Genomic DNA, 17,349 nt, shown 5'->3' with positions numbered 1-17,349 from the left:
ATATAGGGTTTATACAACTACAGAGAACTGAAATAAAGCAAGTTCGGATATTTGATTTTTCAAGTACAGCAAGGGCCAAATTTAGTAGAACCTTGCAGAACCAAAAGTATACGACAAAGCAACAGTCAATCAGTTGTGAGTAATGAACTAACTGACAGTTCATTTGCATATAAAGGGTTTATACAACTACAGAGAACATAAATAAAGCAAGTTCAGTTATTTGATTTTTCAAGTACAGCAAAGGCCAAATTTAGTAGAATCTAGTAGAACCAAAAGTATACGACAATGCAACAATCAATCAGTTATGAGTAATGAACTGACAACTCAATATATTCATCTAAAACGAAAGAAGGGTTTAGGGGAACCAATATTTAGGAAAAAGTGTCGTATTGTAAGGTTAGTCATATATTTTTGGAGAACGAAGATAAGTCGATTTCTTCTGAAACCATGTAATCAATAAAATTTGTCTCTAACCTTTTTGCACAAAGATAAAGATGCATACTTGCTGTTTAGAAGGTGGAGCGAATTATCGGTGATGAAGTTCGCAGTCTCTGGTTTTTCATGGGAAAACATCCTGCAGAGCCCCACAGTGTCGTCGATTGTGCGACAAAGAGACCATCCTCGAATGAGGTACCGTCAGACATGATGTCTACAGGGAAATCACATCGCACGTGCCTCTCGGTGTCCTTCTATCTATACAAACAGAGAAGACCATGGTGAATTAAGAAAAATACCAATGCATGTAGTTGGTTAAATGAAACTCACAACATTAGTAGTTATCAAAGGATCACCTATCCACAATTAGTTCTCTAAGCTCAAATTTTGTAAGTAAATTCTCAAAATATACCCTTAACGTCCCTGCCTTAAAGGAAGTCAATGCTCTGCTGGGAATTGTGATGATAGAATAGGCGATAAGAGAAAATTGGACATGAAGTGAAAAGAAGACAAGACATATCCAACTTAGACTATCCTCCCTGGTACCGTGGCACGCAACATTTCATCAACCTCTACAATGCGGTTTGCTACAGGTGAAGAATCAAGTGTCAATTCCGGAACTGCTTTCAATTGTTTTCGATTGTGATTGGTTTTGGGTGGATTCTTCTAATGAGAAAGTTTCACATCGATCTAACAACATCTGAATAAGCAGAGCAGACTGAAATAAATAATACTTTGATAGGCAGCAAAAGAAACTGTAATAAAAGTAGTGCTTACTAAGTGCTGACCGAAGATGAAAACATTCATATAACCAGTCGTTCCACACACAGGTAAATCTTCTGGTTGCGGAACGACTGGTTATATTAATGTTTGTTGAGCGAATCTGAGCCAGAACGGATGCTCCACCGCCCTGTATTTTTTTCCTGGCTGTACGTATCATAAAAGTTTTCAATCGTATATATGACCCCTTTTTGGAACTCATTTTCGTAGGTACACATCCTATATGTGGGGATCGTTCCTTCCATTGTGTTGCCCTGAAAAGTTGTACATAGACTGAATCATATAATCTGCTGCAATGAGATGTGAAATTGTAGTTCGGTTATGAACTTTACCTTGTGATCAACCATAAGGAAATTTGGACCATGTAACACAGTAGAATCCATATTAGAGTGTTCCCACATTCTCATGATACGAACGGTGAGCTTCATCTACTATAAGTGTCTGGCTATATATGATCCCTCCATGAGCAAGATTTGGCACCTATGTATAAAATAACTATCAGATACATAGTCAATGCACAATCTTTTATAGTTTTGATAAAAAATTACAGTACTGCAAGTTTGGTAAACCTAAGAAGATTTGAAAATGTAGGGCTCGAATTATTACTATAAATGGGCTTATAAATCAGCATAGTCAGCTCCTGGGTTGGCGAGGACCATCAGGGAACAAAGAAAACCGTAGTCACGGTGGGAGGAGGAGAAGGCGAGTACTTCTTGGGGTAGCCAGTGGCCACGATGTAGGAGGAGTCAGCGCTCTGGACCATACGCGGACATGATGCACAGAGCAGGCGCCATGATGGACCCCACGAAACCATATGCCTCCAAGGGCTTTGCATGGCAACGTCTTGTTGCTGCAGACTGACTTTGCGTTCAGCAAGATCCAAGCATGACCCCTGGATATGACCATAGTTTTTAAGGCGGTAAGGCGATCTAAGGCGCTGGGGGGCGCCTTATCGTCTAGGCGACGCCTAAGCGCCTAAGGCGGGCATATTTGTAAGGCGCTGGGGGGCACCTTATCGCCTAAGCGTCGCCTAAGCGTCCAAGGCAGGACGCCTTAAAAACAATGGATATGACTATGCTTGTAAACAGGAAAATCTTGGACAAATGCTAGATAGTCAAGCTGAAGTTACTCGTCTAATGGAACATGTCAATGTCCAGAGAGAATTAATTTCTGTCATCTGAAATGGGGCAAAACATACTTCTTAAATCCTGAAGAATACTTTTCAAGTGTTGATTCTGTATGTATTCTCATAGCTTACTGAAGATTCACTTTTTTTCTCTGATGTCGTAACCCTAATTCTTTTGTAATATGTTCAGGCATTTACTGAAAATCAAACTATCGATGATTTATAATACTTGCCCAAATAATTTGATGCCCCTTATGTGGCCTGAATTGTCCAGTGCCCTTGCTAAATCTGTTTCGTAAGTTATCTCACCCCATGCTGCATCATCACAAAATATCTTCAATAAAGAACAATGCCTCAGATTGAAAAATTCACGCTACTATTGCTCTTTACTACAATACACATTTTTGATTACTGTTCCGAGTACGAAATGCACTATTGATGAAATGTAAGCAGTGAGATATATAGTAGAAGGAGGATTTGCATTTGGCCATATCTATGACTGGATGAAAGCGAAACTTGGCTCAGCCTGAATAATTCTATTACTTATCGAAAGAACAGTACAAAGTTCCAACAAATACAAACTCCCTGGTGTTAGAGGGTTCCAAGATACGCCACCTAAAGAGGAACGGACAGTTGTACAGACTATAGAATGAGAAGAGAGAAAAAACCTATGAGCACTCAGGGAGCGGCCATACATGTAAAATTTAAGAGAAGACTGGTAAGTTCTCTAAATGTTCAGTTCTTGACAAAAAAAAGATGAAACAACATGTGATTCATAATGCTTACCCTAAGCTGGACCGGAAATAATAAACAGATCCACTATAAATAACAAAGTTCATAGAGATGGATCTAGTAAAACAACAAAGAGGCAGCCAGTAGTATGTGGGGCAGAAAAAACTATGCGGCACATGACAACCAGACCAGCAAAGAAGAAACATGGCTTATTCTCTTACCTATTCTGAATTTTTATCATCTCAAATCTGTAAAGAACACATTTTTTGAACTTCATGAACCACCATTGTAACCAATGACTACATGAGTCCTTCCATAATGCCATTAACTAAATTATGCCATGACGTGATGTATAATATATATAGGAGAAAAGGTATTCAGACTTGAACATTAATATGACTGAAACGGAAGAGGGATTAGTTAAAAATAGAAATCTAATTAAGCGATTTTTGTTGGCATGGCCACAACATACGTACTGACAGTGCAGATCGCGCCCAGGCAGAGGCGGAGGAAGAGCTCCTTTCAAAAGAATTGATTAAGGGCAAGAGCTAAATGTCAGGAATAAAAAGGAGCAGATAATCAAGCATAAATTAGTTGGTCCTCTAGTGATTGTCAAAAGCACAAAGATTACCATGCATACACTAATCATTTGAATTTATGCCTCAAAGATAAATAAAGAACAAAAGCTTAAGCACAACCATGATTTCTACCTCCTCCCCAAAACAAAGCATCTGAAGCTATATTAATCTGCAAGCCTAGATTTCCATGTACTTTGGTATGGTGAAAACAACCATATCAAAGATGAACCTGAATCATCATATTCCGTGGAAAAATATTACAGCTAGCTCATACAGAGGCATGCCCAACATCTTTTGTTCAGAAGACTAACACACACCAAAATGCAGGAACAAACATGATTGTATTCAAGATCTTCATACACAAATCTACTCCCTCCGTTCCTAAATATTTGTCTTTTTAGGATTTCAAATGGTTACCACATACGGATGTATATAGACATATTTTAGAGTGTAGATTCATTCATTTTGCTCCATATGTAGTCACTTATTGAAATCTCTAGAAAGACAAATATTTAGGAACGGAGGGAGTAGCTTTTGTTAGTAGTAAATAGGAGTACAAAATCATGCCATGTGCTCTATTACACAGAAAAAAATCAAACATCAAAATCCAGGAACAAACATGATTGAACTCAAGAGAGAGAGTGAACCCCCCCTGTTCTTCTTCATCAAAATTCTTTTTCTACTCTTCACAAGTAACCAGAAATTCAGAAATCACATAGATTAACAGAGAATCAGAAAATCATGGAGTAAAAAAATGGAAGAGGAAGATGCTGAGGACGGCAGGCTAGATTGGAGAGGAGGAGGGGAGAAGAGAAGGGAAGGAGGAGATACACGGCTGCTACCTCTCGATGTGCGCGGCTCCAGAGGGTCGCTCGCCTCCACCCCTCGCGTAGCTGTCATGACCCTGTCCAGATCGATTGAAGAAACTTTGATGGCCGCCATCTGCCCAATCGACGAGCGCCCCCAGCTTCTCCCGCGTGCACGAGCCTGGCGGGCCCTTCTCTTCCACGGAGGTCGCTCCCGTTCCGGTCGACGCCCCACAGGCCGCTACTGCCCTTCCATCCGCCACTACGCACGCCAGGCCCCCTTCGACGGCCACTGTCATCTGCATCTATGCCGTCAACACCTGCCTTGACCCGGCCCCTACTCTCGCCGCCGCTCGCCACTGCTGCGACCGTCCTGCTGGGCATGGATGGGACAGGGGAGCGCATGGGAGGAGGAGAGATGCGGATGGGAGATGGAGGGGGACGCGGGGCTCGAGGAAGGAGAGGATTTGGCCGGTGAGGGCGAGGCCCTGGCGACATCGAGGAAAGGAGAGGAGGAAGCGGCGGCGGCAGGAGAGGAGGCGGGGGTCGCGGGTTAGGTCACGAGCATCGCTACCTTTTGTCCTCCCTTTCCTCTCGCTACAGTGCTGCTCGCTCGCTCGCTTTTTCTCTCGCACGCGCAGGACGCAATGGGCCACAAAATCGGGCCCAGGCGTCATCAATAGAGGCTAGGCAGGGAACGAGGTGAAACCGGACGAGACTTGCCTACTCCCTTCCCATGCTCCCATCCGTGCTCCCGCGTACGTGGCTTGATTTGATTGGAAGAAAATAAGACCCGGCCCCACCCCCTGAAAATCAGGGGGAAGATGATTAGATTAGAAGAAAAAAAAGGAAAAAGGACAGCCATAGGATGAAGTGGGAGCACGGATGGGAGCATGGGAAGGGAGCAGGCAAGCCGGATCCGGTGAAACCGAACGCGATTTCCAATTGCTGGCCGCGTGGATGGCCTGAGAGGGGCTGCTATCCTAGCGTCCTTTATAAGGTAAACTAGGGGTTGGGGCGCCACCTGTGGCGCCTCTTGAGAGGAAGCTGGGCGTTGCCAGGTTGGAAAACGCCCATTCCACTTGTTTTCTTACTATCTTGTAATACATGGACATGGAGTAAGAAGTTAAAACTACAAATTTCAAAAGAGCCAAATAAATAATAGACAAACACAAAGAGATTAGGCCATGTGAAACACAAAACATTGGAAGGCATGAGATAGAACCAGAGGAGAGGGAGAGAGATCATACTGCTCATTTAGTAATGAATCAGTACAAACTGCAAGTTTATGCAGTGGTAAGAATTAAACATTCAATTGTGACATGAAGTGCTACACCAAAATGATAAGAACATAGTGACGGAAAGTTTAAAGGGTATTCAAGCCGAATGCTCAAATTGTAAAATCAACATGAAATATGTGACGAAAATGCCACCCAGTTCCATGAAGACCTTTGGCTACTAGTTCTTGGCATGGTGGATTCTGAGACATATCCTACAAAACAACCATACCATTCAACAAGCTAGAAATTGTGTACACATGCGTGAACATGGTGCTCATTGCCCCAGTCTCCTTCTACCTAATACACAAAGTGCCATACTCCTCCTCTTTTCTCCCGAAATTTGCAATGGCATGTACCACAAGTCTCTTCTGCCTAATAGGGAATGTTGCGCATGCCAGCAAATTTGAGGTGAATAATTCAGTGTTTTCTGCATAGTGTAGACATAAGTTCGCTAATCGTCCATCTGCATACTGCTGGAGCTGTTTTCAGGCACAACAAATAGTACAACTCCTCAGCGGTATTGCCAACTCTAACAACCAGATGCAAGTATGAGATTCCTAGGGAGGGCGCACACATACCTGAACTGTGGCCCATGCGTACGCCTCCACCGCCCGGCCTCACAGCGCTTGCAGCAACCGCTGAGCACCTTCATCTTGCCCACCCCAATGCCCCGAGACATCGTAAGAGCAGCAGCACAAATGAACTTGTTAATCTGGAGAATGTCATCCATTGGCACATTTTGGGGACACGGAGGGGTAGAACACCATCCCATCCTGCTCATTAATTAGAGTGGATGTGAGTATTACCCATCCTGCTAATTACAAACTTGGCCATCTGAAATACCATCAGGAGAAGTTTAAAACCTGCCAACAAAAGTTAACTAATGATGCAATGAGAATCTAATGGTGCGGCATGTTGGAGAACGTTGCAGAAAATTAAAATTTTTTCTACGGTTTCACCAAGATCCATCTATGAGTTCATCTAAGCAACGAGTCAAGGGAGTGAGTTCGCATCTACATACCACTTGTAGATCGAGTGCAGAAGCGTTCAAGGGGATGGTGATGATAGAGTCGTACTCGCCGTGATTCGGATCACCGATGACCAAGTGCTGAACGGACAGCACCTCCGCGTTCAACACACGTACGGGACGGACGACGTCTCCTCCGTGTTGATCCAGCAAGGAGGAAGGAGAGGTTGAGGAAGGCAGCTCCAACGATAGCACGACGGCGTGATGTAGTTGGTGCAACAGTACTCCGACAGGGCTTCGCCAAGCACGTACGGAGGAGGAGAGGTGTTGGGGAGGGGAGGGGCTGCGCCTTGAGTTGTGTCCTGCAGCCCTCCCCTCACCCCTCTATTTATAGGGGAAGGGGCAAGGGGGGCCAACCCCTCTAGATGGGATCTAGAGGGGGGGCGGCGGCCAGGGAGGGGAGGCTTGCCCCCCAAGCAAGGGAGGCGCCCCCTTTAGGGTTTCCCCCCCAACCCTAGGCGCATGGGCCCAAGGTGGGGGGCGCGACCAGCCCTCCAGGGGCTGGCTCCCTGCCCCTTGCGGCCCATGTGGCCCTCCGGGAGGGGTGGCCCCTCCCGGTGGACCCCCGGAACCCCTCCGGTGGCCCTGGTACAATACCGATAGGACCCCGAATTCTTCTGGTGTCCGTATGACAACTTCCCATATATAAAACTTCACCTCCGGACCATTCCGGAACTCCTCGTGACGTCCGGGATCTCATCCGGGACTCCGAACAACTTTCGGTAATCACATACAAGTCTTCCTAATAACCCTAGCGTCACCGAACCTTAAGTGTGTAGACCCTACGGGTTCGGGAGACATGCAGACATGACCGAGACTCTCCGGTCAATAACCAACAGCGGGATCTGGATACCCATGTTGGCTCCCACATGCTCCTCGATGATGTCATCGGATGAACCACGATGTCGAGGATTCGATCAAACCCCATATACAATTCCCTTTGTCAATCGGTACGTTACTTTCCCGAGACTCGATCGTCGGTATCCCAATACCTTGTTCAGTCTCGTTACCGGCAAGTCACTTTACTCGTACCGTAATGCATGATCCCGTGATCAACCACTTGGTCACTTTGAGCTCATTATGATGATGCATTACCGAGTGGGCCCAGAGATACCTCTCCGTCATACTGAGTGACAAATCCCAGTCTCGATCCGTGTCAACCGAACAGACACTTTCGGAGATACCTGTAGTGCACCTTTATAATCACCCAGTTATGTTGTGACATTTGATACAACCAAAGCACTCCTACGGTATCCGGGAGTTACACGATCTCATGGTCGAAGGAAGAGATACTTGACATTGGAAAAGCTCTAGCAAACAAACTAACCGACCTTTGTGCTATGCTTATGATTGGGTCTTGTCCATCACATCATTCTCCTAATGATGTGATCCCGTTATCAACGACATCCAATGTCCATAGCCAGGAAACCATGGCTATCTGTTGATCACAACGAGCTAGTCAACTAGAGGCTCACTAGGGACATATTGTGGTCTATGTACTCACACGTGTATTACGATTTCCGAATAATACAGTTATAACATGAATAAAAGACTATTATCATGAACAAAGAAATATGATAATAACACTTTTATTATTGCCTCTAGGGCATATTTCCAAAAGTCTCCCACTTGCACTAGAGTCAATGATCTAGTTACATTGTGATGAATCGAACACCCATAGAGTCCTGGTGCTGATCATGTTTTTCTCGCGAGAGAGGTTTAGTCAACGGATCTGCGACATTCAGATCCGTATGTACTTTGCAAATTTCTATGTCTCCATCTTGAACATTTTCACGGATGGAGTTGAAACGACGCTTGATGTGCCTGGTCTTCTTGTGAAATATGGGCTCCTTCACAAGGGAAATAGCTCCAGTATTGTCACAGAAAAGTTTGATCGGCCCCGACGCATTGGGTATGACTCCTAGGTCGGTGATGAACTCCTTCACCCAAATAGCTTCATGCGCTGCCTCCGAGGCTGCCATGTACTCCGCTTCACATGTAGATCCCGCCACAACGCTCTGCTTGCAGCTGCACCAGCTTACTGCTCCACCATTCAACATATACACGTATCCGGTTTGTGACTTAGAGTCATCCAGATCTGTGTCGAAGCTAGCGTCGACGTAACCCTTTACGACGAGCTCTTCGTCACCTCCATAAACGAGAAACATGTCCTTTGTCCTTTTCAGGTACTTCAGGATATTCTTGACCGCTGTCCAGTGTTCCTTGCCGGGATTACTTTGGTACCTACCTACCAAACTTACGGCAAGGTTTACATCAGGTCTGGTACACAGCATGGCATACATAATAGATCCTATGGCTGAAGCATAGGGGATGACACTCATCTCTTCTTTATCTTTTGCCGTGGTCGGGCATTGAGCCGAGCTCAATCTCACACCTTGCAATACAGGCAAGAACCCCTTCTTGGACTGATCCATTTTGAACTTCTTCAAAATCTTATCAAGGTATGTGCTTTGTGAAAGACCTATGAGGCGTCTTGATCTATCCCTATAGATCTTGATGCCTAATATATAAGCAGCTTCTCCAAGGTCCTTCATTGAAAAACACTTATTCAAGTAGGCCTTAATGCTGTCCAAAAGTTCTATATCATTTCCCATCAAGAGTATGTCATCTACATATAATATGAGAAATGCTACAGAGCTCCCACTCACTTTCTTGTAAACGCAGGCTTCTCCATAAGTCTGCATAAACCCAAACGCTTTGATTGTAACGCCCCAAGACCGACGCTCCAGAAGACTTCCATATTTTCGTGATCACCGTCTGTTTCATTTGTGCTTGCTCTTTTTTTTTGCTTTGCATCATGTCATCATGCCATCATGCCATTTAATTTTTAAAACTCAACTAAATAAATTGTATGGATTTTTCGATCCATTTAAACCGAGGGAACTCACATGGTGACTTCTCTTTATAACTTATCCTCCAATATTAGGGAGCTATATTAAATATTTCTTTATTTTGGAATCACCAAAACACACTTACAAATAATTTCGTTCCTTTTCTGCTTCAAGTTTGGTCTCCAACCTTGCCAATATTTATTTCATCATTTTCCGGAGCTCCACCAAAAATCCGAACATTTTGGACCTTCCTTTCATCAAGTCCTAGTTCAAACCCATTTGAATTTCAAATGAGTTTGAATTTAAATCTTTCGATCATGCCCACTTCTATTTTTTCCTGGATTGAGCTCATTTTTGTGAGTCCGGGAAAATTGTCTCCATGCGCAAATCCTTTCCCTAACCCTCTCTTTCCTTTTCTTCTCTTTAATTGTTTTCTGCTAAGAAAATATAAGAGAGAGAGAGAGAAGAGGGCCGCTTCCCCGCAGCCCATTTGACCCAAGGCTAAGCCGGCCCAAGGCCCAGCCACGCCCCCCTCTAACCCTAGCCCGACTCCCTCCTGTCGATCTCTCCCTCTGTGCCGCCGCCACACGCTCATCGATCGATTCCCTCTCCCCGCGCCCGAACTCTCCCTCCACCCGCAGCGCCCGAACCCATCGCCCCTCTCAGCCTCCTGCGCCCGTGCCCCTCCTCTGCCTCGTCTCTGTTTCCGGCCGTCGACAGCGAGCAGCTCCATCGGAGCTCGTCCCCAAGCGCGCCCAACCTCCTCCCTCGCCCGTGGCCTCCTCCTCGTCGCCTCTGCGTGCGACCCTGCTCCCGCGCGCCTCCTCGGCCGCGCGACTCCTCCACCAAGCAGCCTGCCGTGCCCCGTCGGTCGCCTGACCGCCCCTTCCCTCGCCCGTCTCCGTCTAGGTCCGAGGTCTAGGGACCGGGTCCTCCTCATCTCGGCCATCCCCGTTGTCTGCCCCGCGCGCCGCCCTGTGGCTTCGCCTCCCGCAACCCCGCGGCGTCGCCTCGCCCTTGTCCCGTGTTGCCTCGGCCAGCCCTGTGCTGCTGTTTGCATCCGCAAAGACCCGAGGCATGAGTGTGCTCCACTGCTACTTTCATGGACGAAGAGTACCTCTACGATGACCCTGGATGTCTACGAGCGTCAAGTACCACTACAACCCATGTTCGACTACGTGGATTCGCCAAGTACCACGACGACCATCGCTTGCCAAGATCGACTACACGGTGATGCGACAAGTACCTCTCTCGACGACCCTGGACGACTACAAAAACGTGTACCACTACCGTCAACCCTCGAAGACCCCGTGGACCCCGAACATCTACGGATCATGAACACCTACTTCCACTACGAGATGTACCTCTACCGACGCCGCGAACGACTACTTCCACGACGTCCCGTGAACGCCTACTTCCTCTACACCGCTCCGAAATCGAAGCGCTCCAAAAACGCACGCTTCAAAGGTATAACCCGAGACGACCGCGATGAGATGGCCTTGCATGTATGAGATGTACGATACGTTTGCACCGTGTTCGAATTGTCACTCATTTTCCATGCCACTAACCCGTGGGAACCCGGTAGTCGGGAGCACCCCACCATCTCCAGCATGTTCCGCACATCCGCACGCCTCCTTTTGCACCGGTATCTCCATGAGTTACCGGGACCGGAATGTTGCCGTGGCACCATTTTTGTTTCGCCGCCGTGGCACCCTTTTTGTTCCGCCATGGTGACCAAATGCTTCATAACATGCTCATGTCAACATTTTCTTAAAAAAAATTGCATAATACTTGTATATGTCATCCGCATCATGATAACAACATTTAAAATGTTTAAAATTGTTGCTCGCATTGAATTGCTAAATGATATGGGGATTCTCCGGAATTGTTGTTTGTTGCTTCCGGCCTCATTTAACCTTGACTAGATAGGTAGTTTTCATTTGCTTCACCCTCTTGCCATGCTTAACAACATTTAATATTGTTGGGTACATAAACGGGTTCAAACTAAATAACTTATCGTGGTGTTTCGTCAATATGCAGTTGCATATTGAGCTCAATTTAATTTGTAGGATTGTTTGTGCACTTTGCCATGCCATGCCTCATTAAACCGGACATGCATCATACTTGTTTGTGCATCATGACTTGTTTATGCTTGTGTGTTTACTATGTTGTTTGTTTCTTTCCGGTTTGCTTCTCTCGTTAGCTTCGGTTTTGTTCCGGAGTTGTGAGGATTCGTTCGTCTACGACCGTTTGTCTTCTTCTTGGACTCGTTCTTCTTCCTTGAGGGATCTCAGGCAAGATGACCATACCCTCGAAATCACTTCTATCTTTGCTTGCTTAGTTGCTCGCTCTTTTGCTTGCCTATGCTGCGATACCTACCACTTGCTTGTCATGCCTCCCATATTGTTGAACCAAGCCTCTAACCCACCATGTCCTAGAAAACCGTTGATTGGCTATGTTACCGCTTTGCTTAGCCCCTCTTATAGCGTTGTTAGTTGCAGGTGAAGATTGAAGTTTGCTCCTTGTTGGAACATGGAGATGTTGTTCCTTGTTGGAACATGTTTACTTGTTGGGATATCACAATATATCTTACTTAATTAATGCATCTATATACTTGGTAAAGGGTGGAAGGCTCGGCCTTATGCCTGGTGTTTTGTTCCACTCTTGCCGCCCTAGTTTCCGTCATATCGGTGTTATGTTCCCGGATTTTGCGTTCCTTACACGGTTGGGCTATAATGGGAACCCCTTGACAGTTCGCCTTAAGTAAAGCTCCTCCAGCAATGCCCAACATTGGTTTTACCATTTGCACTAACAACCTACCACCTTCCCTTGGGTTCTGCAGACTCAAGGGTCATCTTTATTCTAACCCCCCCGGGCCAGTGCTCCTCTGAGTGTTGGTCCGAACTGAGCTGCCTGCGGGGCCACCTTGGGGAAACTTGAGGGTTGGTTTTACTCGTAGCTAGTCTCATCTGAGTGTGCCCTGAGAAAGAGATATGTGCAGCTCCTATCGGGATTTGTCGGCACATTCGGGCGGTGTTGCTGGTTTAGTTTTACCCTGTCGAAATGTCTTGTTGTACCGGGATACCGAGTCTGATCGGAGTGTCTCGGGTGGAGGTCTATTCCTTCGTTGACCGTGAGAGCTTGTCATGGGCTAAGTTGGGACACCCCTGCAGGGTATTATCTTTCGAAAGCCGTGCCCGCGGTTATGTGGCAGATGGGAATTTGTTAATGTCCGGTTGTAGAAAACCCGAAGTTGACCTTAATTAAAATACATCAACCGTGTGTGTAACCGTGATGGTCTCTTTCCGGCGGAGTCCGGGAAGTGAACACGGTGTTGGAGTTATGTTTGACGTAGGTTGCTATAGGATCACTTCTTGATCATACTTTTATCGACCGTGCTTTGCCTTCTCTTCTCGCTCTCTTTTGCGATTGTAGCCACCATATATGCTAGTCGCTTGCTGCAGCTCCACCTCATTACTCCATCCTTCCTATAAGCTTAAATAGTCTTGATCTCGCGGGTGCGAGATTGCTGAGTCCCCGTGGCTCACAGATACTTCCAAAACCAGTTTGCAGGTGCCTATGTTACCGAGCAGGTGACGCAACCAAGCTTAAGGAGGAGCTCGATGAAGATCTTGCCCTTTGTGTTGTTTCGTTCTAGTTGGTCAGTAGTGGAGCCCAGTTGGGGTCGATCGGGGACCTTTGTCGCATCTGGGGTTCTTCTTTTATTTTGGTTCCGTAGTCGGACCTTGATTGTATCTGGATGATGTAATGCTTTATTCATGTAATTGTGTGAAGTGGCAATTGTAAGCCAACTATGTATCTCTTTCCCTTATGTATTACATGGGTTGTGTGAAGATTACCTCACTTGCGACATTGCTTTCAATGCGGTTATGCCTCTAAGTCGTGCTTCGACACGTGGGAGATATAGCCGCATCGAGGGCGTGACATTGATCATCTCATCAAAGCGAATATTCCAACTCCGAGATGCTTGCACCAGCCCATAAATGGATCGCTGGAGCTTGCATACTTTGTTAGCGTTCTTAGGATCGACAAAACCTTCCGGTTGCATCATATATAGTTCTTCCTTAAGATGCCCGTTAAGGAATGCCGTTTTGACGTCCATCTGCCATATCTCATAATCATAGTATGCGGCAATTGCTAACATGATTCGGACGGACTTCAGCTTCGCTACGGGAGAGAATGTCTCATCGTAGTCAATCCCTTGAACTTGCCGATAACCCTTAGCGACAAGTCGAGCTTTATAGATGGTGACATTACCATCCGCGTCAGTCTTCTTCTTACAGATCCACTTGTTTTCTATCGCTCGCCGATCATTGGGCAAGTCAGTCAAAGTCCATACTTTGTTTTCATACATGGATTCTATCTCGGATTTCATGGCTTCTAGCCATTTGTTGGAATCTGGGCCCGCCATCGCTTCTTCATAGTTCGAAGGTTCACCGTTGTCTAACAACATGATTTCCAGGACAGGGTTACCGTACCACTCTGGTGCGGAACGTGTCCTTGTGGACCTACGAAGTTCAGTAGCAACTTGATCCGAAGTACCTTGATCATCATCATTATTTTCCTCTTTAGTTGGATGTAGGATTTGTTAGTTTGGGTGAGATATTATGCTTCCCCTGTATCCCCAACACCTGATTGCATAACCGGAAAATTTCGGGAGTTTCATAGGTGGGAAATCAAGTAGCTCTTAGGATATCTTTCCGACCGATGTATGATATGAAATTGGGGTTCGACGTCTAGTGGTCCGCCTATTCACAGTTGGTTTACAGTGGTCTCGTTGTGTCTTAAAGAGTCCTTGGCTATGCCGACTCAGGGACGCTTCGTATGTCATATGCATTGCCTTGTACATGATGGTGCTGTACGATCGAGCCCGTGTAGGCCCCACCACGAAAACTTCGGACGAAATCTCTATCATATGTTTGTTCCGGCTTATTCTGCAAGCCAATCCTTTGTTTTGTTTTATTTGTGGTATTCGAGTTGCTTCGAAGTCAAATGTTGAATCCATACCTTTCCTAAATGGTGTTCTCATATTGCTATGTGAATACTAATCCTTCTTGATCATCGAGTTTGTCATGTCAATTCTTTCCAACCGGCGTGCTTCTTCAAGTGGATTCGATCATTTCAACTTCCGCAAGATCAATTATCACTTCTTCTCAATGGTGTTTGTTTCATCCGTCTCCAAGTTGCCTTTGTTTTTCCCGCCCTCCCACCCTTTTTCTTCAAGGACTCTTATATATTTCAATCAAGTATCCATTTATTCATGTGAAGTCTCTCCATTCTTTTCCTTCAATGTTCTTATCCGGTGATTCTCATGAAGTTTCTAACGGAGCTTCAAGTTCGTCATTCTTCTTTCTTTTCTTCTCCGGTGGATTCAAGTCAAGATTTGTCGATTATATCCCCTTTTCTCGTTTCAAATACCTTCTCTTGACGATGCTCCTCATATTCATTCACTTCTCGCTATTTGTTATTCCGGAGTGCTTAAGATATCTCGAAGATTCGTGTTTCCACTCTGCATTCGTTCAAGCTCTTTCGAGATTGGTATCTCATTCAAGTCATTTAATTCAACCGGTGCAACATCTCTTTTAAATCTTTTCAACGGTGTTCTTTTGAGTGGGCCCTAACCCACAGGTCTTTTCCCAGGATCTTACCTGACTCTTCTATTTTCCCAAAGCTATCCTAAATTCTTCTCCAAGTTTGACGTAAGAATGAGTTATCATTAGTCAAATGTTTTCTCCAAGATCTTTCAAATTCTCTTCACCGTTGGCTCAACCTCTTCGTTTGGATTCTTCCGGAGTGTCTAAATAATTCTTGGTGGTGTTTCTCATCGTCATTCTCAGATATTGAAGACCGATGAAGACTTTTCCTCCATATCTATCCGCTCTCTCAGAGATTCGTGATTCTAGCTTGTTGCCATCCTCTCATAATTATTTGCGATTGTGAGATATTATTTTTATCCATCCGGTGCAAATTCAGGAGTCTTTTCAGTTTGATTCTCTAAAGGCCATTATTTCGGGATTATTCATTCTCAGCTTTCAGTTATCACTCTCCGATTTTACCGGTGCATCAAGTGATCTCTAATCAGCTCGTGATCTCTGCGCTCTCATGTATCTAAATCCTCTCAAGCATCCTCGTTCATTTGCAAATTCTTCCGGTGATTCGTTATCTTTTATTCGTTCTTTTCAATTCTTCCTGTGGTTCGTTCAAGAGTTTTCTTCCTTCGTGTATCATATCTATGTATTTGTTATTTCAATTCTACCGGTGGTTCGTTGAAGACCTTCTCAAGTTTTGATATATCTCTTTTAATCCTTTCTACGAGAATAAGTAGTATGCCAAATCCGTTGATTGTCGTCAATTTAATTGGTGAAGGATAAGCATAACATAATTCTTATTCTTGTTCATCCAAGTGATTAATTCTTTATTCCGGAGGCCCTTAAAATTCTCGGTTTCATTTGTTTCATCTTCTCTTTTTCCCGGAGTTCCAAGCTCTAATTATCACGGAGATCCATCTAAATCATTGCAAGGATTCACCTTGTGTTTTCAATTTCTCTTTCTTTTCATTCCTTTTGTTTACCGGAGTTCTTCATGGAGGTTCTACATGATGGTTCATCAAGGATTTAATTCCCTTCTCAAAGTTTTCATCGAGATTCTTTCCTAAGGAGCTCAAGCTTTCTTCATATGGTAATCCGGAGTGCAATTCTTTCTACCATATTTTGGAGGTGGTATTATGTCATTCTTGATAATTTGAGTTCATGTTCCATGATTCACATGTTGTTAAGAATGAGTTATTTTTAGATCCATCAACCTCGTTGTTGGAGTTATCCTGTGTCATATTTCACCTAAAAGCCTTCCATTGGGAATGTTGCTATTTGTGGTGCTTGCCAATGATCCAAGTTATCTCTTATCATCTTGGTGGAAGAAGTTTTCATCTCTTCGTTGATCTCAAGCAAGCAATTGTTTCCGTTAGTGGCCGGTTGTCACCTCATAATTTTGAGATGTTTTCCATAAGCCCACTACAAGCTTGTGCTTTTCGTTGTTGATTTTCCAACAACTCCGTTCAATTCATCTTTGCAAGGATGCTTTCCAAACTCATTTGTGGCAGAAGTTGGCATTTTCTTCTCCATTCTGTTATTCCAATGATATATCTTCTATTATTTCTTTCGGAGGCATTGTGACGTTGCTCTTTTCACTCACCATCTCGATTCGTGAGGATCGTGTTCTTTTCTTGCTTATCCATTTAACCGGAGTGTCGTGTTTTCATTCGAGTTCTCTAATCTTATCAAGTTTTCCCTCCTTCCTCAACTGGAGAGCTGTCTGAAATCCTTCTTACCCATTGTGTCATTCTTTCAATAGTTCCGGAGGCAGTGTGTTGTTGATTTCATCAAGTAACATCCCATCTTCTCAAGTTCATGTTCTATTCCTTCCATGTTCAACCGGAGTACTGCCCGAATTCTTCCCCTCTCATCTTGTTGTAACCGGAGTGGTTTCGAATTCTATCTTGTCCATTAAACTCTTGATTCATGTCTTTGCAACCTTCAAGTTCTCGTAATGTTCCTTGTTCCTCTTTCTAACGGATTGTTTGCAATCTCGTTCATCTCCTTTGTATTCTTTCTTTCAATTTGTTCAACCTCTCAAGGTTCTTTGGTTTCACTCATTGGTCAAAGAAGCAACTTAGGTTTACCTCTTCTCTTCCTCTTCCGTTTCTCTCCGGTGCC

At 44.8% G+C, this 17,349-nt stretch overlaps 1 long non-coding RNA gene across 2 annotated transcripts in view; it reads right to left on the bottom strand.

Moving 5' to 3' along the window:
* Positions 1-476: 476 nt before the first annotated feature.
* LOC119305288 overlaps positions 477-17,349 on the bottom strand; it is a 29,024-nt gene continuing 12,151 nt past the window's right edge. The window contains exons 3-6 of one of the 2 annotated variants that reach the window (XR_005148602.1): positions 6,316-6,510; positions 1,548-1,695; positions 1,224-1,469; positions 477-693 (exon numbers count right to left, since the gene is read on the bottom strand). This is a non-coding gene — a long non-coding RNA (uncharacterized LOC119305288). Of the gene's footprint in view, positions 694-1,212; positions 1,470-1,547; positions 1,696-6,315; positions 6,511-17,349 lie in introns of both variants that reach the window. The other variant, XR_005148601.1, reaches the window with a different exon arrangement.

Source organism: Triticum dicoccoides, chromosome 5B, assembly GCF_002162155.2.
Source record: "Triticum dicoccoides isolate Atlit2015 ecotype Zavitan chromosome 5B, WEW_v2.0, whole genome shotgun sequence".
Lineage (NCBI taxonomy): Eukaryota > Viridiplantae > Streptophyta > Magnoliopsida > Poales > Poaceae > Triticum > Triticum dicoccoides.
Note: the sequence above shows the minus strand (reverse complement) of the source record. Positions and strands in the feature narration are given on the sequence as shown.